At 33.9% G+C, this 27,164-nt stretch overlaps 1 long non-coding RNA gene across 1 annotated transcript in view; it reads right to left on the bottom strand.

The window, feature by feature from the left end:
- The window catches only part of LOC116421870, a 125,564-nt gene that overhangs the window by 80,294 nt on the left and 18,106 nt on the right, over nt 1-27,164 (bottom strand). The window contains exon 3 of the long non-coding RNA XR_004232455.1: nt 8,804-8,976. This is a non-coding gene — a long non-coding RNA (uncharacterized LOC116421870). The remainder of the gene's footprint in view (nt 1-8,803; nt 8,977-27,164) is intronic.

The following is a 27,164-nucleotide window of genomic DNA, read 5'->3' as shown; positions in this document are numbered from 1 at the left end:
ATGGTCCTCAGTGATATGCAAAACTCTTGAGTGATGGTGAATCAGATTAAAATGTAATTGGGAAATATATAGCAAGTTAAATAAAAGTATGACACAAAATACATAATACTAATTTATGATTTTATAAGTTAATATATGAGCATCAGGGGAAAACTTCTGAACTGGTCACCACTGGACTAGATAATCTTTAAGGTCCCTGTTACAAATGCTATGCTAATCATCTGAAGACAAAACTGTGGATTTAGTTGGCATTGAACTAGGAAGAAAAAATCAATCCCACAAGTTCAAGAATTCTTAGCTTATTATTATCACCAGTTACAGTACAGATTTAATTTAAAGTTAATTTTTTTCCTCAGAACAAATCCTGTTCTATATCCTTCTCTATATTAGGTTTTCAGACTTACATGCCAAATGATTTTAGGAGCAAGAATTGTGACTATTTTTTAATCTAAGTGGTATCTTCAATGGCATTAATAGAATGTAAGGTCCTTGTTTTTGATTCTGTTTTTGTATCCCAAACACCTAACCCACTGCTTTGAACCTAAGGTGTTTAATAAATCCTTATTGAATCATATCTATCATAGTATTCACTTTTTAAAAAGGAAAAATCCTCCTCTTGGGTATGATTACCTTCCCAGTCAAATGAAGAAAGAACATAGAGACAGTAGAAGGTGACTAGCTGATTGTAGTAGAAAATTAAGACTGTGAAGGAACATGTAAGCAAAGGAAAGCTCCATATGGATAGTTCCTTTCCTTGTCATTTAGGAAAGAGCAGAAGAAGGCAATAATCATTGTCCATCACAAGGCAATAGTTCATAAGCAAGTATCAGAGAACGGAGCTGGGAAGGCAATGTTATCTACTTCATCCTCCTTCAGTGACAGGGAAGGAAACAGGCTCACAGATAAAACAAGACTCCCCTATATCTGTGCAGTAGTAAGAAGCAGAAAAACTCAGATTCCCCAATTCCAAATCCAATACTCTTTCTACTACATCATATTTCCTTGCTTATGAGATTATATGATGGAAGTGGGGAGATGGAACAGCAGGCCCAGAAAGCTATGTCTCACCACAAGGCAAGTAAAGTTTTCCAAATAGAATATAAGGGCAAAAGGTATGTTTCTGTTATTTCCTCAAAGATAATACATATATCTTGTAAAATAAAATATACCAAAAAATGGATTTTGTGACTTTATACATTATGTTTTCATTTAGTTTACTTGAATTTTTGTTTTTTATCAACAATTACTGAACTAGTACTTTTAAAATTGAGGCTGTCTAATGTAAATTATGTATTTGGACCATTTATCTATATTTATCTTTTTTTTTTATTTAATAGCCTTTTATTTACAGGATATATGCATGGGTAACTTTACAGCATTAACAATTGCCAAACCTCTTGTTCCAATTTTTTACCTCTTACCCCTCCACCCTCTCCCCTAGATGGCAGGATGACCAGTAGATGTTAAATATATTAAAATATAAATTTATCTATATTTATCAACTACTGGAGCAAAACACCTTCAATGACTCTTAGATGATTAATGAATAAAGTCCAAATTCCTTAGCTTAGAATTTTCAACCCTCTACAGTCTGGCACCATCTGACATTTCCAGCCTTCTCCATCACTAACTAATTCTCTCTCATACTTTCTGCTCCAGCAAAATTACACAATTCACTCACAATGATAGATTCTGGATGCTCTACCCTTTTCCACTTTAATGGCATTATCCACAATTATCTTCCATTCTTAAAGTGCTCTTTATCTCCTTCCCTATTCCAGCTTCCATCCCCAGCCAACCATTAATACTTGGTGAAATATCATGTCTTTTTAAGCTGGATTGGATTCCAATTGGTCTATGAAGTACCCAGCCAAAGGTGAATCCTCTTACCTCTAAATCTTCACAGCACTTTGTTCAAACTTCTCATATATTCACAATCTTCTATTTCACATTTTTGTGATTTGCATTACAGTTCCTAATTAATTCCTAATTAATATTCTTGATTCCTATTTAATAATTAATTCCTAATTAACAATGATTATTAAATTTAACATAATTATTTAAATTTAATAGTATTATTTTACTAATATTAACACTAATTAGTCATACTACTATAACATATTCATATGGTGCTTTAAGGTTTGCAAAATGTATTCTGCAGCCAACCCTGTGCAGAAAACCTTTTAAGGTAAAGAATTTTAATTTGGTTTCTTTCCCAGAGTAAACACTTTATGATATTTACAGCATGAATTGTGCTCATTATATGAGGAACAACTTGACCAGAGCATACTAAACAAAAAATGAGAAGAGGCTCAGGATATGTTCAGAGACTCGTGCTCTTTTTCTGAATGTTTAGAATATGGTATCTAGTCATTATGACTCTTTGAGGCACAGGAAAACTTCAAAAGTATTTTCTGTGGCTTCTTGTTCTCACTAAGGAAAGGCTGATTAAAGATAGGAATGTGAATGAGAGAGGAAGCCAAGGGTCAGAAGACGAAGTGGAGTACAACATTGATGATAGTTATCAAATCTGTTTGTCCCTTCTCATATTCTTTTTTGGACTTAAGGACTCTAACAAGGCCATGATCCAAAACCAAGCTTACTCAGAGAAGGGATCACACCTGTTTTAGTTCTGTAAAGCATGGGTTTCAAAAAATAATAATGTGTGCACAAGGGACTGAACAACAAGTGCTGTCAATAATAGGATATCATCAATAACAGGCAAGAACAACAAGCACCAAAAATAAATACTTGGACTTCCCAGGGTTGAGCTCTCCTAAAATTCCCCTATAAACAACTTTAAAACAATGTCTCAAACTGAATTCTGGAATGGCAGAGCCAACAAAAGGTCAGAGTGAGACATTCCTCCAGCTTAAGACAACTTAGAATGTGAGAAAGAGAGATCTGTGACACAGGAGTGGAGACTAGTCTGAAGCCACTTGGATGTAACACCCACAAAGAGTGGGACTAGGTAGTGGTAACAAAAGCAGCAGCAACTTCAGCAGTTCTCTAGCCAGAAATGGTAAGGGGATCTGGCAAATGATCAGAAATAGATTACAGAATTCTCCTGTACAAGCATTGGAGGCAGGACCAGATGGTGTTTGGCAACTCCACTGCCTATGCCTCTTTCTGGGTCAAAGGTGGAGAGAAGGACATTTTAACCAAAAAGGAGTAGAAGCCTTGAGGGCAAGTATTACTTTAGGCCCCAAGGAATCAGGGATCCGAAGGAAAGTATAATTTTGGGGTTCAAAGAGCAGTATTCATTGCTGAGTAAGGACCAGAGTGCAGTAACCACAAAAATCTCCAGATTATACTACCTTAGAAGCATTGAAAATGTCCAGCCTCCCAGAATTAGGTCTGAAAACAGCTGTGCAAAAAAAACTGAAACCTGAAACAGTGCCCTTCCCCTTGACCTATGCTGGGAACAGAGTCCAACATAAACATAAAGTTTCAAATCAAAAATGATATGGAAATATAAACATAGAACAATAACAACAATAAAAAACTTGACTATACAAATCTATTATGGTGATAGGAAAGATCATGACAAACTCAAAAGAAAACGATGAAGACAAAAAACAAGCAAATATTAAAAGAAAAATGTGAATTTGGTGCAGATCAAAAGAAGTATTCCTATTTAAGTAATTTATTTCCTCCTCTGTTAATCTGGGCAATCTATATTTTTGGAAGTATTCATCCATTTCACTTAGATTATCATATTTATTGGCATACAGTTTGGCAAAATAGCTCCTAATTATTGCTCTAATTTTCTCTTCATTGGTGGAGAGTTCATCTTTTTCATTTTTGATACTAACAATTTGATTTTCTTCTTTCCTTTTTCTAATCAAATTTTGTGTAGGTTTCATGAACCACTGAGAAAAAAGTATACTCCTTTCTGTCTCCATTTAATTTTCTCCAAAAGTCTGTCATACCTAACTTTTCTAAAATTCTATTTACCTCCTTAATGTCCAAAAAGTATTCCTAGAAGAACCAAGAATGATATTCAAAATCAAATAAGACTGGTAGAGGAAAAATTGGGCAAAGAAATGAAAGCAGAAGAATAAAATTATTAAAGGACAACTAATAGCTTTGTAGAAGAGGTACACAGACACAAACATACTGTAGAAATTAATACCATAAAAAAAGAATTGGTCAAATGAAAAAAAATGTCCAAAATTTACTGATGAAAATAACTCGTAAAAAAGCATAAGAAGAGATATAAAAGCTCCCTGAAGAAAATAACTTCTTAAAAATTAAAACCAGAATGACTTCATGAGACATCAAGAAACAATAAAACAGTCAAAATAATTTCTTTAAAAATAGAGGAAAATATAAAAAATTTCACTAGAAAAACAAATGAACTAAATACAGGGGTCCTCAAACTTTTTAAATAGGGGGCCAGTTCACTGTCCCTCAGACTGTTGGAGGGCAGGACTATAGTAAAAACAAAAACTTTGTTTTGTGGGCCTTTAAATAAAGAAGGTTTATAGCCCTGGGTGAGGGGGATAAATGTCCTCAGCTGCTGCATCTGGCCCGCTGGATGGCCGTAGTTTGAGGACCCTCTGAACTAGAATTATTGGATTACCTGAAAACCGTAATGAAAGAAGGAGAATAAACATCATATTCCAAGAAATTATCAAGGAGAAGTGCCCAAATATCTCCAAGATAGAGAGCAAAACAGAAATGGAAAGAATCTATCAGTTACTACCTGAAAGAGATTCCAAAATGAAAATTTACAAGAATACTATAGCCAAATTCCAATGCTCTCAGGTCAAAGAGAAAATTCTTCAAGCTCCAAGAACCTACCACATTAAAGGTGCAGACAGTTTATAATATGAGATTCTGAAAATTAAAAGAGCTGAGATTCCAACCAAAAATAACCTAATCAGAAAAACTGAGCATAATCCTTAAAGAGAAAGTAAAATAGCTATTTCATAAAATAGAGGACTTTTAAGCATTCCTGATGAAAATACCAGAGCTGAATAGAAAATTTGATTTTTAAATACAAGATTCAAGAAAAGTATAAAAAAGTAAACCTGAAAGATGAATCATAAGGGACTCAAGTTTGAACTGTTTACCTTTCTATATGGGAAGAGACACATGCATCATCTAAAAATTTTATCATTGAGTGGTTAGAAAGATTCTACATAGAAAGTGGATGTGGGAGTGAGTCAATTTTGTTGGGATGATATAAAAAATATGTGTGGGTTAGAAAAAGGGGCAGTTATAAAAGAAAAGGTAGATAAAAGAAGACAGTGATCCAAAGCAAAATGGAATTTAAAGGAGAGTCAGTATAAAGTGAGAGAAAAGGATAAACAGAAGAATATAGGATGAAGGGAAATGGCATTATTGGTAATCATAACTGAGAATGTAAATGGGAAGAACTCACCCATAAAAATGGAAGTAAACAGCAGAATAGATTAGAAATCAGAATGCAACAGTATGTTGTTAATGAAAAATCGATTGAAACAGAGACACATACATAGAGTTCAAATAAAGAGCTGAAGCAGAATCTATTTAGCTGATGTATAAAAAAAAAAAGGCAGGAGTAGTATCTTTGACTTCAGACAAAGCAAAACCAAAAATAGGACTAATTTAAAGGTATAAGCAGATAAACAACATATTGCTAAAAAGAACCATAGACAATGACGTAATATTAATACTACACATATATGCACCAAATGGCATAGCATCCAAATTTTTGACAGAAAAGGTAAATGAATTATTGGAAGAAAAAAGAAAACCATACTAATGGAGGACCTCAATTTTCTACCTTTAGAACTAGATAAATTTAACTGCAAAATACCTAAGAAAGAATTGAAGGAGATGAATAGAATCTTAGTAAAATTAAATATTATAGACCTCTGAAGAAAACTGAATGGGAATAAAATGGAGTATACTTTTTTCTCAGCTGTACATGATATCTCCATGAAAACTGATCATGTATTAAAGCACAAAAACCTAACAATCAAATGCAGAAAAGCAAAAAATATTGAATGCATTCTTTTCAGATCACAATGCAACATAAATTACATTTAACAAAGGACCAAGAAAGCTTAAATTAAAAGCTATTTATAAACTAAATAATCATAAAGAATGAGCAAATCAAAGAACAAATCATAGAAACAATCAATGATTTCATTAAAAGAAATGATAACAATGAGACAACATTCTAAAATTCATAGAATATGGCTAAAGCAGTACTTAGGAAAAAATTTTAAAATTTCTACAGGGAACCAAGGAGAAGGCATATTACTCACCTTCTGCAAGAGAGGTGATATCACGAATCAGAATGCAAAAATGATACATACATTTTTGACATGTCTAAGAGAATTCTTTTTGCTTGACTACATATATTTATAATAAGGAATTTTTTGCACCTCTGGGAAAAAGGAGAAAATTTAATTTTTGTTAGCTGAAAAAAATGTTTAAAGGAACTTCAAGATCTCTCTTAAAATATAAAAGGGATGTTCATTTCCATTCTTATCTCACTCAGTGTTCAAACTCTGACTGGAACCTAATAAAAAGAACAGAAGGAAGGACTCTCTTTAGTCAGCAAGATACTAGAGGCATTGTGAAAAGCCTTGACTGCCTTTCACAATACAATCCCCCTTCCTCACCTCCCCCCAACCCAATACTTCCAAAGGTTTTTAGGTCAAATCCAGGAAATTGTGAAGGGAAAAGATACCATATCTTTGTCCTGCGCAATTCAGACAACTGATCTTGAAATCAGGAGACTGTACATGTCTTCAATATAAGAAAGAATAGAAGTGACTATTATGATAAAAACTGAAAAGGTTTCCTGTATAGGAAGTTCCTTCAAAGAACACTAGAGGCAAATAAACAGAGATAAATATAAAATTTTGTATTTGGGTGCTTTTCTTTTCTATTATGCAAGTATAGGATAGTGAAAAGCTAAAAATAAATATATTCTTATGAAAAAGATGAAGAAACCCTCCTTTTCTTCACAGTAGTATTAGAGTATAAGCATGGTTTTCTTGATTGGTTTTGTCAAATTATGTTTTTCTTTTTCTTTTTGATCTTTGTTCTTAAGGCACAAACATGACAATGGCAAAGGTGAGGTGAGTAGTGTTAAGATAAATTGGAAATGAAGGTAATGTATAAACAAAAAAATCAACAAATTTTGTTTTAAAGACGAGGAAATTTTAATTGACTACATGACCAATAACTTAATATGGTTGCTTTAAAAGCTAAAATGATCTCCACTAGCATTAATAGAAATATATTGTCAGAACAGAGGAATTTATATTTCTGTTATATTCATTCATTTCTGAATATTTCTTTAGAAGAGGGACATTGAGAAACTATAGTATCCAAAATTAGGTAACTAGGATGGCAATTAGAAGTATGTCAGCCAGAGAACAATTGAAGAAATAGAAATGTTTGATTTAGGGGAGAAGAAGAAGGGAAAGGATTCTGAGGGAAGTCTTTCACAGTGAAGTATTTGAAGACAGACATAAGAAGAAGGAATGAACTTATTCCATTTTGCTTCAGAGGAAAGAACTAGGTTCCAATGCGTGGAAGTAAGAAAGCAGAAGATTTGGCCTCAACATGTAGAAATCCTTTCCAAGAAAAAAAAAGGAAGAGGAAAAGGAAAATAGGAAAAAAAAAGAAAAGGGAAAAATAAAGAGAAAATAACATAAAAATGGAAGAGGAAGAAGAAAAGGAAAATAGAAAAGGAAGGTGAAAAGAAAATGGAAGAGAAAAGGAAATAGAAAATAAAGAGGAAAAAAAGAAAAGGAAACAGAAAAGAAAAGGGAAGCAGAGGAAAAAAAAGAAGGAAAAAAAGAAAAGTAGAATTCCAGAAAAATAGGCATCTCTGAGAGACTTTTTGTTCCCCATACTGAAGGTCTCAAAGCAGATGCTGAATGCTCATCTGTCAACAATACTGCAGAAGAGTAAGAGGCCAGACTAGATGATCTCAAAGAACCCTTCCAATTCTAAATTCTAGAATTTACATATTCTTTATTCTAGAATTAGAATCTAGAATTTTTAAAAATCCTTTTACTTCTAGAATAAAATGTAAAATTCTTAGACAGGTGTTAAAAACCCTACAAAATCTGGATTCCTTCCTTCATATTTCCCTTCTTTGCATATTCTCTATTCCAAAGACACATTTCCAAATCATTTCTCATACATGACATTAGATCTTGCACTTTTTTGAGTTCCTGTACCCCATGCCCAGAATGAATTCTTTCCTTTATTCTGCTTTTAGACAATACTTAGCTGCTCCAGAAGTCCCATCCTACACAAGACATTTTCTTCTTCAATTAAAAATACTTTCTCCCTATGAAATTTTTCTGTATGTAATTTTGTTATCAATATGCTGGAACTTCACCAGCTTTTTAAACCACAAAGTTTCCCTAAATTAGGGAGATAGACTTTTTTGAAATATGAGTGATCAAAATATATACTAATCTTTTTTTTCAATTTTTTCTTTGTCAACTCACTGGGATTCTATGGAAGCCAATTTAGAAAACACAATTGATTCCCCTGACATTAGTGTACAAGTCCAAGGAAGAACTCAAGTGATAGAATCTACATTACAGGGAGAGTGTCACACTATACTACATAAAAGTTGTAACTTACGAGTTGGCCCACACTATTCTTGAATGTGGTAAATAGAAAAAGTACTTTAGAATGAATTTGTTTTTCTATTATTGAAAAGATAAAGAACTTTATACATTGTTTTAAATTTCTCTCAGTAACTTAAAAGAGTTTGTGTCCAAGAGTAGTAAGAATAAGCTTATCAGTAGAAAAGAGATTATAGATACATTCTTACCTTTGGCTGCTGCCTGTAGCATATTATTCCATTCCATTGTAGTCTACTGAAGCATCCAGGTTACCAAAGTGGCCTACAATGTATCTGAATTCTCAGTCAATGATTTCTTCAGATCATAGTAAGTGGAATCCTCATCACTATCATAGTCACTCCTGTTATATTACCAAGTCAGCCTGTCAAAAAAAAAATCCTCAGTCCAAACTTCTCCCCCCAAAAATGTTCATTAGAAAAGATGAAGTATGACCCCCCTCATTGTTGACTAGAATTAGTTTCAATGAATAAGTTGTGAGGTCCAGTTCTGCAGTTCTAAAATTTAATAAGTCTATGAAATAGTAGGAATTTATTAGTAGAATTTGTGAAGGAACAAAAGATGGCTAAGAGAATATTTAACCTTTTATGGATCTCAATTTCCTCATCTATAAAACGTGAGAGTTGAATTCTTTGATTTCTAAAGTCCCTTATAATTAACCCTAAAAGCATGTGATAGAATTTAACTATGATCTGCTAATATAGTTTTAGCATAAATTTAGCATAGTTTTAACATAGATTACATCATAGTTTTATTCCTTAATTATTTCTTGTTTCTGTAATTCAATGGAATATCTGAGCTCCCTTCCAGCTCTAAATTCTGTAATAAGTTTGTTTCAATTCAAAGTGAAGCTAGTTCAGAAAAGGACAAGTGGATGATCTAAAAAGAACAATTCACATTGCACCAATGGACTTCAGCTCTAATTTGATTAAAGGCACTCACTCATCTGTGAATATCATGAGCTCACATTTAAACACATATATTAGCAAAGGGAAAATCAATGGGTCAATGCTTTGAGCAATCATTGGGAATTCGTACCAACTTGTCTTTGATTGGTATTCATATAATACTAAGATGACAATGCTTTTCCATTTCAAAAGAAATATGAAATCACAAAAGAAAAAGATAAACTGTGGGTCATGTGTAATGGGGGAAATACAACACAACATAAATATTTAAAATCTATAACCACATCTTTCTCCTCATTTCTTCTTCCTTTTCCTAGTCATTAAAACTCAAAAAATAGTTTCTTTGTACCTTATAAGATGTTTCTACCAGAATATTTATGGGCTCTGTATTCATCTCTCTTCACAATGGATTTCATGAGTATATAAAATTATAGATATAGAGTGAAATCATCTAGTTTAATTCCCTCATTTACCATGAGGATATCAATCCTGAGAAATGTCAGATGTTTTGCTGAAGGTCATATAAGATGTTAGGAAAAGAGGGGAAATTTGAACCCAGTTCTTCTGATTCCACATCAATGCTCTGTACTCTATTCTGACATAATGAAAAAGTCATAATCTAATAACAGTCACTGAGCCAAATATTTTTATAACAGACAATGCTAAAAATTCTTTCATGTGAGGAAAATAAAAATTTATTTAGGAGGAAGGAAGTAATCATGATCAATAGTTCAACCCTTAGTAAAGACAAACTAGATAAGAGAACAGTGTCATGAGTGGCCAAGTGAGCAGAACAGTGCAGCAGAACTCAGTGGAGAACTAGAAGTAGAAGGAATCAGGTCAGAACATATTCACATCCTGAGAAAATGACCTTTCTGTCCTATCAATCAACCAAATGATAAACATTTTTAAGTGTCTATGACGTGCCAGAAACTGTGCTAAGTATAGGACATGCAAAAAAGAGGCAAAAGACAGACTCTGCCCTCAAGGAGCTGACAATCTAATGGAGAAGATCACATGCAAACATAAAAAGTGAACCCTATACAGGAAAAGAAGGAAATAATTAAAAGAGGAAAAGCACTGGAATTAAGAAGGGTTAAGAGGCTTCCTGTTAAAAGTGGGGTTTAGTTAGTGGGGGGCTTAATAGAAGCTGGGATCACAGTAAAGGAGTTGAAGAGGGAGAATGTTTCTAATTATAGCTCATATAGATCTTTAGTATAGCCTAATGTGGTGATCTTTGAATGAAATTTCAAAATGGAAAATGTAGTGGAAATTGACAGGTAATTATGCCCCTAGCCTTCCATTTCTTGAGGCCTAAAGTCCTCATTTCCACAAATCTGATAAGAAAAGGATGTATCTCAAAAGGGAACCTTCATGATAAGTTACACATAATTTCCCACAAAAAAGCTCTCTTTGTCAGCAGAACATACCAGTATTTTCTTAGACTGTAATGTTAGACTTAGCAATTTACTTTCATGCTCTAATTAAAGACTTGACTAGATTTTTTAAAAAAAAATGCTTATCCAACCAGAAATCTGCTTAGTCTAAACAATGAGCTAATTCTTACTCACTAACAACAACTAGCTCAATTGTATTTATATCTACATTAAGCTTACCAGATAAGCTTAATGATTTTTCATTCATTCATTCTTTCATTCATCATTCACTCCAGAACAATAAAAGAACTCTTAATATTCAACCAAGAATACTTAATGACCCTGTCATTTATTTGAGGGGAAGGAGGGATTCCTTAAGAAAATGCTCCTTGAAGTCATTATTCAAAATTAAATATAGATGGTTGTAGATTAAAATGTGCTCAAGTGATTCATAAGTCTGTACTCCAGGGCCAATGGGAACATCTGCAAAATTAGTACCTCCAAAACTAGCACCAACTGATTTGGGTTTAATCAAGAGAAAGCTGACACAAAATGAAAAGTATCTTTGTAGATTCCTGATAAATTAAACTATTAATTCTTATAGTCAAAGTATCTATTTGGTGCTCAAGAACTGAGCATTAGAAGAAAGCCATAGTATTTTCTAAGAATGTTTAACTGGAGAATATGGCAGGCCATCCAAAGCAAATGTGCTTTCATTCAAATGCTGTACCATTTAACATCTGGAAGACTGCACCTGATAGCTACATTACCTGAAAACATGAGACAGTCAAATACCACTTAGCGAACATTTATATAAACACAGGATAAAGGCCTTGATATCAAAATCTGGGTTCAAATCCTGCCTTAGAAACATAACTAGCTATCTGACCAAAAGCAGGTTATTTAATATCTCATTGCCTCCAGAAATGTCTCTAAGACTAGCTCTCTGAGGACCAGGCAAACTGCATATCTACATCAATGCAGGTAGCTTCTATGTTGTGAATATCCCTATACAAATTTTTGGTTTAGACAAAAAAAAATTAGTGTGTGAGAGGGGATGGGATGGAATTATATTAAGAGTTGAATAGGAGTTAAGCACAAATGATAGAATCACAGTTCATAAGGAATTTCCAATCTAGTGTAAATGAATTTATAAACTATGTGAAACAAAGAGATGGTCATAAATAATCCTGTTAAAGACATTTAATCTTTTTGAACTCACCTTTAAAACAGGATACACTATCCACTTTCCAAGACTATAGTGAGGATATGCAACCATAATGCATATATGGCTTCACATGCATAATGGGTTATCATTCTATTGCTTTCTCATTGAGTCAAGGAAGGATTTGAAGAAGGAAAAGAATTTGGAACTCAAAATTCAAAATAAAGAATGTTAAGAAAAAAACAGTATCTGTATGTCACAATTTTCAAACTCATCATAGAATAGTGCTGATATTTTAACTCTTAAAGTGATAGAAAACAAGGCATAAAGGACTTTAGAAATCATTTGAAAATAGACATTATTATGCCCAAAAGAAATCTCCCTGCCAAATGTTCAGAGCCAAGGCTGAGCCATGATAATGCTCTCTTAATTTTAATGGTCAACATCCTGTTTTTCTGCTTATGTTACCTGAAGAAACATTTCCTAGTCCCTTCTTCTTGAGCCCACCAAACAAGGCAATGCAATTATTCAGGAAGCCTTAGTTTCTTTCTTGTGCCATGCAAACCATTTGTTTCTTCTTTTCCCTTTTGATACTTGCTTCTTTAGAGCAGCAAGATAGGGAAAATCAGAGGCATTTAACCCCAAGTAGGTAAATGTTGCTAGATCTGATAAAAAAAAATTTAAAGGTTTAATGTGAGGAAAAGATATAGCAACTATATAGCCAGAGTGACATTTGTGAATTTCTAAACACTGAAACATATTTCATCTTTCTGCCAGACCAGTAATTAGGTTAGATCATTAGCGCATTCAAAAAGGGACTCTGGTATTTAGACTTCTTGTTTTTTATTATTTTTACTTAAAAAGTACCTTGCAAGTCTAAATATACTGATACTGGGATGTTGTGTTTATTGGTATAGAGGGTCATGGAGACAAAAATTGCTCCTCCCCTTGCACATCATTTTCCCATAAAAGGACTGCTGATTAACTAGATCTATCTCTTTGGGATCATAGATTTTAGACCTCGAAGGGATATCATTTATCATTGATCCCAATTGATTCATTTACAGATAAAGAAACTGGGGTATGGAGAGAGGAAATAATTAAATATCACAGACAGTAGTAAGTGGTAAAGTCAAGTCCTCACTTCCAAGTGCAATGTTGGTTCCACTATATTATATTTCAGCCTATTTCTGTGGTAGCTCTAGTATGTCAGTGGATGAGAATGTTGTTATCCCAGCTTCAGAAATACAGAACTTAATTGAATTAAAGAATTTCTATATTATCTTCCTTAGAGAGGCAAAGTAGCAAAATAGGTAAGACTCTTGGACCTAAAATTAAAAAGACATGAATTCAAATCCTGCCTCTCATGAGCAAATAAGTCATGTTACCTCTGTAAAGCTTAACTGTAAAATAGGGTGATATATAACAAAGCTATTTACAATACTGTTGTCCTAAAAACTACAAAGAAAAAGCTGAAATGCTTCCATTATAAAAAAAAAACAACCAAGGTCAAGTGAACCAATAAATTTGCATGAACAATTCAAAACACTGAGAAAAACTTATGGAAAGTGCCCAAAGCTGAAAAAAAAATAATCACTCCACGACCATTATTTTTAGGAGCAAGACCATCAATTAATATTGGACCTAAGAGCTTGGGTTAGATCAGCATCCTCCTAGTGTGGGAGGAAGTCAAGAAAAAGTTCAGGTTAATGAAATGTAAATGTGTTGGAAAAACTGAATGGATGATAACAATAACCAACGTTTGTATAATGCTTTATACATTGGCTCATTCAAGCCTCACACTAATCTTTAAGTAGGTATTCTAGATTTTATTATCTCCATTCTATAAGTAAGGGAAATGAGGTTTATAAATGTGAAGTGACTTTTAATTCTGAAGTTTTCAATCTGTTTCTGGGGTGATTCTAGTATGTCAGTAAGAATATGAAAACAACATCAAGAAGAAGATTATTGGCAAGTGTGGAATGGAAGGATTTCAAAGAAACAGTTTAGCATTATTTTGGACTAAATACAAGTACTTTCTTATGGGACTTGATAAGACAATATTTACTCTTCCAACATAATGACTCTGGTTAAATGAGGCATTTGGATAAGACTATTTCCCCATCTTTGGAAGCACAATGATAAAGGTATGGGGCTAAAGCCAAAATGCCACAGGTTCAAATCCTGCTTCTAACCCTTAATCACTCATGAAGCTCTACCTATAGTCCTTAACTCATAGGGCTTTGCTAATTTTCCAAGGACACATTGAATATTAAAAAAAATTCACAAACCTTAAAAGTGTTACATCAATGATAGTTTTTATTCTACATCTTAGAATAAATCTTTAAGTCCATGATGACAACAATCATGTCATTATTATCCACTTTCACAGGACTTCACACAGGCTAAGCGCCAACAAATGTTTACTGAATGAATAAGCATGACACCTAAACTAGAATTTGGCAGCACAATATAGACACTAATGATTCTAAGTAGTACTTCCATTTCCACATTCATTGTGAAGATATAGTTTATTTCTAGTGTTCTCCTCTTTCTTTTTCCTTACTTTCCCCTCCTTCCACAATCCATCCTACTTCCTCCACTTTCAATGTATAAAACTATATTTCATTCTTCTTCTCAGATGATTGTCAACTAATCTCTGCTGAAATATAAGTGATAATCAAGACATCCCATATAAATTAGAGAACCTATATAATTTCTTTATTTTTTAAGAAATTACTTTTTAAAATAATTTTTAAATTTTTAAAATATATTTTAAAAAGTAATTCACTTAAAATGAAGAAATATTTGAAGAACCAAAGAAAGCTGTATAATAAGCAAGCAAAACAATACGGTGGTGGGGGCAAGGGGTGTTTGAGGTGGAAATGGAGTTAAAGGGTCTTCTATTCCATAAGATCAAGCCTTACAAGTACCATAGAGAGAACGCCTTGTAAGTAACCAAGATAAATTTTACCCTGCTGTCTCACTCTCCTTTGATTAGTTCCCTTTCTGCTAAGAACTAAAAGATGAGTTGAGTTTTTCTTTTAGTGTGCCCTAATCACCCAAGTCTACTGAAGGATTAGATAGTTTCTTGTTGTATGGGTAGAAGGTGTGCACTGTGGGGGTTTCAGATAATTTATTTGAGAATGACAGACCTTTTCCTCTATCCACTCACTCACAAGTGAATAACCTGCGACATAAAAATTTGGCCCCATCCTACCTTTCCAGTATTTTCACTTCTTCCCTAGAACTCCACAACACTGCTTTACTGCTGGACTTGCAGTTCCTCAAACTTACCACTCTATCTCCTGCTTTCATGCCTTTTCATTTGCTGTCCATCATGCCTGGGATGCTCTCATTCTTCACCTCCCTTCACTTCACCTTCTGCCTTCCCTGGCCTCCTTTCAAGACTTAACTCAAATCTTCTTTCTATAAGAGGCCTTTTCCAGTCTCCTCTATTTATACTCCTGCACAGTTTCATCATATACATGTTTCCAATCCAAATGAATTCTGTGAAAGCACAGACTTATTTTCTCCTCTCTGTCTGTATCCCTATCTCTTATCACAGTGCCCGGCTGGCCAACAAGAAACACTTAATAAATGCGTATTGACTTGGTTTAGATTTCTGATCTAAGTAAAGAAGTAAGATGATACTTCTCTGTCTGTTCAAATATATATAGTCATGAATTGCATTTTCCATATGAGCATAACTTAAAATATGCTTTTGGATTGTTAACTGTTTAAAAGTAGTTCTTCCCATGGCTCTCTTCAATGAGAGATTGATGATTCAGACCAGTTCCAATCATCTTGGGATGAAGAGAGCCATCCACACCCAGAGAGAAGACTGTAGGAAATGAGTGTGGGTTCACAATATAGCATTTTCACTTTATTTGTTGTTGTTTACATATTATTTTCTTTCTCATTTTTTACTGTTTGATTTGATTTTTCTTGTGTAGCAAGATAATTGTCTAAATATGTATGCATATATTGAATTCAACATTTATTTCTACCATGTTTAACATAGATTACTTGCCATCTAGGGGAGAAAGTGGAGGTAAGGGGTAGGAAAATTGAAACACAAAGTTTTGCAAGGATTAATATTGAAAAATTATCCATGCATATGTTCTGAAAATAAAAAAAGCTTTCATTTTAAAAAGAAAAAAAAAGAAAAGTAGTCCTTCCATTTCTTACTACCATCTCTTTTGGTCTGAGAACTATCACTATTTTGCCTCTGTAAAATATGATCTAAATTTTCTCTAACAACTAAAGAATAATGAAATTTGGCAAGCAATTTGTAATTGAACATTAATTTTTTTCAGATTATGTAGAAAGCCTGAATTCTGGAGAAGTATACTTGAAACAAGGTTTTAACTCAGTGGAACTGAGGAGATAATGGTTCTCTAGTATATATATATATATATATATATATATATATATATATATATATATATTTAGTACTTAGTATGGTGATTTACCATACTATGGTCATGTTCTTCACTATAGTGAAGGCTATATATCAAGTTCTCAATTAAATCAAGGATAAGATATCCACAGAAGTTTTATAGTAAATGGTTCATGACCATACTCTAGTTCACACATATTCAGTATGCTGTAATGATATAATTATAATAGGGTATTTAAACTGGGGACAAAGTCAGACTTAGAGGGAGACTGGTTAAGACTGTCAGACTGTCAGACTGCTGGAGGAGACTGGGTCAGACTATGACAGACACAGACTGTGTAAAAGACAGTAAAGACTTTGGACTCTATTCTTGTCCATTCTTGTGGTGTCTATCTTGCTGAGACTGAGACCTTTCCAGGGGACCTCCAGAAAGCTAGCCTGGACATTACATGATTACTATATAATACTATGAATAGACTTGTAGGAGTTAATGTGCCTAATGATTTTCATGCAAATAGTATTCCCCCAGATGTTTATTATCTAATATTGTCTTTTTATATACATATATCTTCTGTTTCCTACTGTGTATTAAATTCCTTGAAGATAAGAACCAGTCACACTTTTTTATATTCTCCATAGCACCTATAAGCATACTATCCACACAGCAGATCTTCACAAATATGGTTACTTGATTTATATTAGCACCAAATATAAATAATCTCAAATTAAACAGAATTAGAAACAGTAGTCTCTTTATAAAAATGGAAATCTAAGCTTGCCAAGAGCAGTACAAACTCAAAGTTCCTCTGGCTCATCTAGCACTATGCTCTCTGAGATTTTCTGTGCTGGCTTAACTCAGCTTTGTTCCTTTTCAATGAAACAAATTAACCCAAGAATTACATTGACTATGAGTTATCCAAAAAAAAAAAAAAAAAAAAAGGAATCCTCAGTGCACATATTCCAAGAAATCAAAGTTTTGGGGAAAGGGGACATTTAGGTAAGAATGTTTTCAGACCACTTTCTCATTTACTGCCTATTCTACCACATACTTCACTATAGTGAAGGCTATATATCAAGTTCTCAATTAAATCAAGGATAAGATATCCACAGAAGTTTTATGGTAAATGGTATTGAAATTTACTATAACATCATCCCTTTGCACAGCACAGGACAATGTGGAATTAGTCATCTTCACAGCATTCCCCAGGAAGATTGATGATATATTATGATAAAATCATCTTAATCTCTCTATTCAACGATATTGTTAAATTCTGTGTAAATGCAGAGATCTAAATGGGCTTATAGCTAATATTTTACCTCAAAGGAAAAACTATAGAAGGCAACAACACCTTGAGGAGTTAGGGAGCCCCCTTTCTCCACAGTCTTCCCTATCCCTGGTAGTGGTGGACATCATAGACCTTGTCCATTGGTGTCCCTCCTTCCCTGCTAAGATCTTCAGTGCAGTATGTTTTTTCCCCCTAGCAGCCATACTTTCAATAGAGTAGAAACTTTCAGGGTATTATTTCTTGTACCTGCAAGAGTGTTCATGACCACCTATAATTTGTCTCTTTCTCCTTTTTTCCTTTCCCTTCCCTCTCTATATTCTAAAAAAGATTCATTCTTCTTCCTACCCTCCTTCTACAGGTAAAAATATTAATTGTTAGTAATCACCCTGCTAATTAAAAAATTCCTACCTATATATTTAATCTATATGGAATTGCCTATTGTCTTGGGGAGGGAGAAAAATTTGGAATACAAAGTTTTGCAAAAGTGAATGTTGATGTATGTATTTGGGGGGAAAATACTATTGTTAAAATTCCTAGAATAAATTATCCTTTTATTTAAAAAGAACATGACCAACAATTTCTGCAGCTATCTTGTTAACTCAAAAATGAATTGGAAACAAGTTTGTACTTATGTGTGTGTATATATACACACATTTATGCTTGTCTATGATAGAAAGGTTGCTAAGGGAAGCACTGTATTTTGACTAATCACTAAGTTTCAGGAGCTGATAATCAAAGTCCTACTGGGAAAAGGGAAAGCTCCTCTCTACCTTTCAGGCAGTCAGAGAAAGTTTCCTTTAAATGGGAAAAATAGTCACAGGGGCTTTTGCTGCTGACCTGCACAAGAAAACAACAGAAAATCAGGTCTGCAGCCCTGAAAGCACTTTGCTCAAGACAACCCTGTAAAGTAGAAACTATGTGTAATTTTCTAAAATTAAGAAAACCAAGACTGAAGCTCAGGGAAATGAAGTGATTTGGTCAGTCGCACAAATAGCAAAGTCCTGGCTCCAATTCCTGGGTTATTTCCATAACACTATGACGCCTTGTTCTACATATCTATCATCTTTCTTTTTACAGCAGCCAAGTATGAGAGAGCAAGAGCTAGTCAGGATTGTTGGAAAAGCAAAAGACAGCCTTCTCTTAACAACATAAGAGGTAGTTTGCAGCAGAAAGAACTAGTCTGAGTCAAAAGATCCAGCTTCTGTCCTTGGCCCACAACTACTTGTGTGAACTCAGGCAAGTAACAACCTTGTTTATGCTTTCCATTTATCTGATAAGGGGAATGGACTATATGGATTTCAAGGCCTCTTCCAGCTATTTAATAAAGCCAAGAGAACTCAGAATATTGTGGATGAGCTGTAATGGGTAGAAATAGGGTTTAATTCCAAGATATAATCTCAAATTAAGGGTAAATCAAAAAAGCCTGAGGGGTGAGAATCATAGTTGGAGTAAGTGGTGAGTAATTGATAAGCATTAGTGAAAGTTTTATTCTGCAAAATTGGAAGGTGATAGAGTGTTCTATAATCAATGAATAATAATCAAGGATCAAGTGAAAGTGCTAGATAAAGATGTCATTTACCAATCACGGTAGTTAATAGATTGGCATTTTTTCATCTTATGTCATGACATGTTGGATTGCTAGATCTAGATTACTTTTATATTTCAAGCTTCTCATAAACTTTTAAATGGAAGCTATGTAAACTCATTGATATCCATTATTTTTTCCCCTGGAAATTTCTAACATAGTGATAATTTGGGGTCATACTTTAAAAGATCTGTGCTTTCAAGAGCAAAGGGCCTTTCCATCAACGAAGATCACCATATATCTATGCCTAAATAGAGGGATTTCAAAATCTATTATGGCCAGAAAGATACATCGCTTTGTAGTCAAATTCTGTAGATAATTGGGGCAGTTTGTACTTAGCAGATTGGCCCTCAAACAAGCATAAAGTACATTGCCAAGTGAATATTTCTAACTCAGAAGGACCTGCCCCAATTTAAGTATAGCCGTTTTAGCCTTTAGGGCTCCAGGGTTATTTCTCAGTCTAATGCACCCTACCAGCTAACATCAACAGGAATTTTTGAATATAAAACATTCCATTCCTTGGACATGTTTGATAAGACATTTTATTTCCAAACCTCAATGCAATACCTCAAATATTTATTCCTTCCAACAATGCAGATCAAAAAGTATACATAACTTCTTATTTTGTATGATTCTTATCTATATCACTCTCCAAAGGATCTATCCCAAAGGCTAGGGGCTTTTAAACATATTATAGATTCTACTGTTATTCTTGGGCAATGCTTAACCCACCTCCTTTTCTGATCTATGATGATGCTTTTACAATACTTCTTGTATCCAAGTCACTATTGGTAATACATCATAGCATCTCTACTATATCTACTTATATCTACCACATATCTTTCCATGGCCCACTTACACTTCTAAGTCTTCAAAGATCTTGCTATTCCATATAAAATACTTAGGAATCTATCTGCTAAGGGAAAATCAGAAACTTTATGAGCAAAACTACAAAACACTTTTCACACACATTAAGTGTGATCTAACCAATTGGGAAAATATTAAATGCTCTTGGATAGGGCAAGCAAATATAATAAAGATGACAATACTACCTAAACTAATCTATTTGTTTAGTGCTATACCAATCAGACTCCCAAAAAACTATTTTAATGACCTAGAAAAAATAACAACAAAGTTCATAAGGTCAAAAATTTCAAGGGAATTAATGAAAAAAATTAAATGAAGGTGGCTTAGCTGTACTAGATCTAAAATTACATTATAGAGCAGCAGTTACCAAAACCATTTGGTATTGGCTAAGGAATAGATTAGTTGATCAATGGAATAGATTAGGTTCAAAGGACAAAACAGTCAATAACTATGGCAATCTAGTGTTTGACAAACCCAGAGACCCCAGCTTTTGGGATAAGAACTTATTGTTTGACAAAAATTGCTGGGGAAATTGGAAACTAGTATGACAGAAATTAGGCATCGACCCACATTTAACACCGTATGCCAAAATAAGGTCAAAATGGGTTCATGACCTAAACATAAAGAATGAGATTATAAATAAATTAGAGGAACACAGGATAGTTTATTCCTCAGAAATGACCAACAGGATGATTTCAGAAAGGCCTGGAGAGACTTACATGAACTGATGCAGAGTGAAACGAGCAGGGCCAGGAGATCATTATATACTTCAACAACAATACTATATGATGATCAATTCTGATGGACCTGGCCATCTTCAGCAATGGGATGAACCAAATCAGTTCCAATGGAGCAGTAATGAACTGAACCAGCTACGCCCAGTGAAAGAACTCTGGGAGATGACTAAGAAGCATTACATTGAATTCCCAATCCCTATATTTTTGCCTGCCTGCATTTTGAATTTCCTTCACAGGCTAATTGTACAATATTTCAGAGTCCGATTCTTTTTGTACAGCAAAATAATGGCTTGGTCATGTATACTTATGGTGTATCTAATTTATACTTTAATATATTTAACATCTATTGGTCATCCTGCCATCTAGGGGAGAGGGTGGGGGGAAGGAGGGGAAAAATTGGAACAAAAGGTTTGGCAATTGTCAATGCTGTAAAATTACCCATACATATAACTTGTAAATAAAAAGTTATTATTTAAAAAAAAGAAAGAGAAGCAAAGATCTTGCTATTCCATGATCCATAGTCATATGGTATCAAATTGTCATATAGATTCCTAGGTGGTACAGTGACCTTTGCAAATACTTTTTGGCAAGCGTAAGTCTCCTTGATTTATGCTTTCCTTGAATTTAATAATCAGAAATAGTCAAAGAATATGAACAGAAAATTCTCAGACAATGAAATTGAAACTATTTCTAGCCATATGAAAAGATGCTCCAAGTCATTATTAATCAGAGAAATGCAAATTAAGTCAAATCTGAGATACTACTACACACCTGTCAGATTGGCTAGAATAACAGGGAAAGATAATGCGGAATGTTGGAAGGGATGTGAGAAAACAGGGACACTAATACATTGTTGGTGGAATTGTGAATACATCCAGCCATTCTGAAGAGCAATTTGGAACTATGCTCAAAAAGTTATCAAACTGTGCATACCCTTTGATCCAGCAGTGTTACTACTGGGCTTATATCCCAAAGAGATCTTAAAGAAGGGAAAGGGACTTGTATGTGCAAGAATGTTTGTGGCAGCCCTCTTTGTAGTGGACAGAAACTGGAAACTGAGTGGATGCCCATCAATTGGAGAATGGCTGAATAAATTGTGGTATATGAATATTATGGAATATTATTGTTCGGTAAGAAATGACCAACAGGATGATTTCAGAAGGAGGAAGGAGGGGAAAAATTGGAACAAAAGGTTGGCAATTGTCAATGCTGTAAAATTACCCATGTATATAACTTGTAAATAAAAAGCTATTAAAAATTTAAAAAAAGAAAACTTAAGTGCCATCAAGACAAAAAAAAAGAATTTGATAATCAGAAAATCATTACACAAAAATCATCTTTGTAGTTTCCCCTATCCAGAAGTTTTGTGTGATCTTAGTGAATGCTTATGAGAAACCTTGTTGGAAGACAATTTTTAAATACTAATTTTTCTCCTGAATTAAATGGTTTTTTTGTAATAATAATTTTAAAAACCCATAAGCAACTATTTTGTATTTTCTAATTTCTCAATTAATTACATGATGTAAGAAAGTCAGTCTGCCAGAGAAAATCATTGGTTTAATTCCCTTCTCATTTTTCAATCAAAGATATGTTCAATATTTGGACAGAATATTTTTATAAATGCTTTATCATAATGAGAAAGCTGCCATATTGGTCAATACTGATGATGACTTTTTATTCACCCTTTTTGTGGTAACATTACCATCTGTGACCTTTTTCATTCTCTTGGAATTTTCCTCTCTTTGAGCAATTTGAAATTGTTTACTGAGAATCATTACAATTATGTCATCTCCTTCATGGACTTCAAATATGTGTCAGGTCCATAAACTCTTGCTGACCTTATCCTCTATAAAACTGTTTCTACTTCCTCAAATAACACTTTGAATACTGGAGTGATGGAATCCAAATGTGATTATATTGTAATCAATGATAAGAATAAATCCCCATTAAAAGATACTCAAAAATCTGTTCCATTTTTGTTGTCTTTCTTCTAGTTTCATCCCCAAATGTTTTTGTGATGTTATGGCTTAGTTAATGACTCATGTCATGTTTTTGAAAGTTTATTTTCCCTTCTTCTACTTTCTGCTATTTGGGTAGAAATACTATTCATAATTTTCCGTCATCCTTCTTCATAACATTTTACAAGTGAGCTTGTACTCTAACCAGTGTTGCCTTTGGCTGCTACGTTCTTCTGTTTGGCAAAGAGATCAAGTATTTATTTCCTCAGGTCGGTTTCTGGGCTCCTTTGGCCTCACCATTGTGGTGACTGTTTTGCATCAGTTAGACATCTTTTAAAATGGCAATAATCAGAGTCAACTAATTTTGTTCATTTCTCATTTTTTCAAAGTCAACAGTTTATTTGAATTTGCCAAGTTGGAGCTATTGTAATGTTAGCTCATGTTTCACCTTTCTTCTAATTTGGTAAGAATTTTCACATTCCAACCAGAAAAGGATCTGACTGCCCAATGACAGCAGATACAATAACCAATTGTTTTCCTTCTGCTAAGATAGCCGATCTCATTTTATGGTATTCAGAGATATCTCTATCTCCTTATAGATCCAATATTTAATATTTTCCCCGTGTACCTTCACAGCATCTTCTGAATCTGTTTCCTCTACAGCTTATTGCCTACCACCCTGGTTCAGTCTCTCATCACTTCTCACCTAGACTACTAAAACAGCCTCCTAATTGGTCCCACTACCTTTGGTCTTTCTATCTTTAATCCTTCGTATTAAGACTGCAAAAGTGATATTCATAAAGCATCGGCCTGAACAAGTTAGTTTTTTGCTCAAAAAAACTTCACTGACTTTAAGATAAAAAATAAACTTTTCAGCTTGGCATCTAAAGTTTACCAAAATCAAGTCCAGCCAATCTCTCCTAATTTTGCACATGATTCCCCTACTATACATATTCCATATTCCAGCATTCCTCACACACAAAAAAATCCATCTCCCATTTCCATGTCTTTACCCTCACCATAACCCATGTTGGCAATGTCTCTTCTCTGTCTCTTAGACTCACCAGTTTTTTTTCAAAACTTAATTCAATTATGATCTCCTACTTGATGCTCTAAGCTTCCATAACTTCTTTCTTGATAACTCAAAACTCTTAGTGCACCCCACCCAAAATTATTTCCTATGTATTTTGAATTTTCTCATATGTGGAAATCTTATCTCTGCAGTTGAATGTAAACTCCTTAAAGACAGCTTACTGTTTCATTGTTGTTTTTGTACTCCTGCCTAGCATTTCACAGGTAGCTAAAAATGCTTGCTAAGTGATTGACAGAGTTACCTCTTCAGTTGCACTTGGGCAGGTCTTTAGAGGATGATACTGTATGGGAAATAGTTCCCATAACAAAAGTCATTTTAAAAGATTTTGGAATTTTTTGTATTTTAGATTATTCCCACCATTTCTCCTCCTCATTGATGTAGATATCTAAGAATTGACTATATATTATAAAAATATTTAGAAGTAAGGAGACATTTATTTCCTAAACTGGAACAAATAAAAGTCCTCTCTTGAAAACTTTTCCTGTAATAGCACCCAAAGGCAACCCTGAATCTGGGAACATGTTTTCAGAAAAATAGCTAACATCACCATTCTCCTCTGTTCACAGTGATTTTGGTGAGTGAAATTGCAAAACTATCCTAACAAACCACAACTAGAGTTAAAAAGATATTAAGCCAGATTAAATAGAAGCTTCATCTTTTGCCCAGCTAAATATAGCCTCTTAGTTAAAGTAATTGCCTGCAGCCCTATAAAAAATAAAATTTAACATAACTAAATTGTCGTTCATAAAAGGAAACCTCAGGAAATCTTGGGGCACGTTTATGTGTTAACACTCTGGAGGAGCTTTCGTATAAACCAATAATTTTATAGTCTAAAATGATTTGATTTCCATGCCAACTGTTTGGGAAACATACATACATGGCCCTTAATCTACTATAAAAGAAAATTTTAAGATTCCCCAAAGCCATAAAAAAATACAAACAGTAAGTTACTTCCATTTTCTTAAATCTTTATCCTAATTTGACTATTGGACACATACAAGTAAAACCTATTCTTTAATATTCTATCTATATTATCTCTAGAAGTTAAAGGGTACTGGAAAGAGAAATGTCTTGGACTTTAAGAAATCTGGGTTCTGAACCACTAAGTAGCTAGATGATTTTGAGTAAATTGTTTGACCATTCTGAGCCATACTTTACTCATTTCTAAATGGGCATTATAATATATTTACAATCTTCCTCACATGGTTATTGTGAGGATCATATGAGAAAAAGCACTTTTTAACCATCAAACTCAAGGCATGTATGTAAATTTCTATTATCATTAAGGAATCTTCTCATAGCATTTTTTCATGAGGAAAAAGAGACCATTCTTCAATGCATCTAAAATTGAACAAATTAAAATGGCATGCTGCTTTCAGGAAGAGACTAAAAAACTATCCAATCAAGATCCAAAAGTACATCACTGAGAAGCTGAGAAAGCCTCAAAAAAAATCAGACTCTGTCTATTTTGTAGATGTTAGAAAGTATTTTATTGTATATCAACCAGTACTACTATTCTTAACAAAAGAGAGAAAAAAAGAAAACAACTAAAATGAATAAATAACTAATAAAATAGGATAGAATAAAAAAATAAGTAAACTGACGGTAGAGCCTGGGATTGAGCTTAAATTGTCCACTCCAACTTCTCTAAACTAAAGAGGGAAATTTACAGTTTAAACAAGGAACTCAAAGCATGCTTTCGGCTCCCCACTAAAGTCAATAAAAGCCACATGCCATATCTCTGAGGTTAGTTTTGGCTCAAAAAGGGTGAGCACATCAGAACTGACTCAAGTCTTAGATGGGTTTTTTCCTTTCAAATTAGATTTAAGGCTGAAAGGCTCATATTTGTGTACTTCCCAACAAAAAGAAATTATCAGTTTGTGAAGTGTGTGTGTGTGTGTGGAGAGAGAGAGAGAGAGAGAGAGAGAGAGAGAGAGAGAGAGAGAGAGAGAGAGAGAGAGAGAGAGAGAGAGAGAGAAAGAGAGAGAGAGACAGAGACAGAGAGAAGAGAAGAGAAGAGAAGAGAAGAGAAGAGAAGAGAAGAGAAGAGAAGAGAAGAGAAGAGAAGAGAAGAGAAGAGAAGAGAAGAGAAGAGAAGAGAAGAGAAAGATGTTTTGGGGGGAGAATATATATGGCTCATAATATCACAGGATGGAGAAAAGGCTCAAAGGTGAGAGACTCAAAATTAAAAAATAAAAATGAGAAGAAACCTAAAAGCTTGTTATTGAAAAATAACATTTTGATGAGTTACATGGAAATAAACCCAAAACATATGGATTAAATTCCTCCAAAAATAAACACAAGTTTAAGAGAAAGGAAAAGTGCTTAGCCACTGTTTGAGGTTTTTCTCACCTCAAAGCTCTGGAAAACTCCCTAAAAGGATCCGACAACTTAATGACCCCCACACAGCTAGTTTTAAAATGCATTCCTGTCATATATCCCCAACATCAAAATCAGATTTAAAATGTCTGATTTTTTAAAACTAGCTAGTGTAATATAATTCTCCTCTTTTTTCTCCTTCCTCCCCTCCATCTACCTACAATAGGGAAAAATTCAGTTCATTAACTGTCTTAATTAAAAAAGAAAAATGATCTTCTCACCTCAAATAGAAATAAAAAGGCATCACCAGATTCACAGTTAAAGGTTGTAAGTCCAAAATTCTGCTCAGCTTCCTCTGCTTTCGGTTGCCCTAGGTAAGTCTGTTTCCCCTTTTTGATCTCAGTTTCTCCATTTGTATAAGAGCAAGATATGATCAGATTACCTCTAAAGTTTGTTCCCCTCAGAATTCTTTTAAAGAAAGAGTGGGGGATTCTCTACTCATGCACTGTATTGGCAGAAAGCCCTCAAAGATGGTAGCTAGACCATGCCAAGAATAGGCTACTACTGAATCTTTTGAATGATAGCTCTGATCAGGCTGTGAGCCTAGTGAAAATATCCACATCATTTTTCTTGCATAACTTATGGGGTAAAATAAAAGCATCAAATGCAAGCCTCCCAGAACTCCTGAAGGCAACTCAAACATGACTGAAATAGAATGGGGAAATATTTAATAAAATGAACCTACAATAAAACATATTTAATATTACATTTTAAAATGAAGTCAATATGTGATGTACAGGGATCCTTATGTATGGATTAGTAGCCCCCATTTCTATTTGAATTTAATGCCACTGGG

This window comes from Sarcophilus harrisii, chromosome 2 (genome assembly GCF_902635505.1).
Source record: "Sarcophilus harrisii chromosome 2, mSarHar1.11, whole genome shotgun sequence".
In the NCBI taxonomy this organism is placed as follows: Eukaryota; Metazoa; Chordata; class Mammalia; order Dasyuromorphia; family Dasyuridae; genus Sarcophilus; species Sarcophilus harrisii.
Note: the sequence above shows the minus strand (reverse complement) of the source record. Positions and strands in the feature narration are given on the sequence as shown.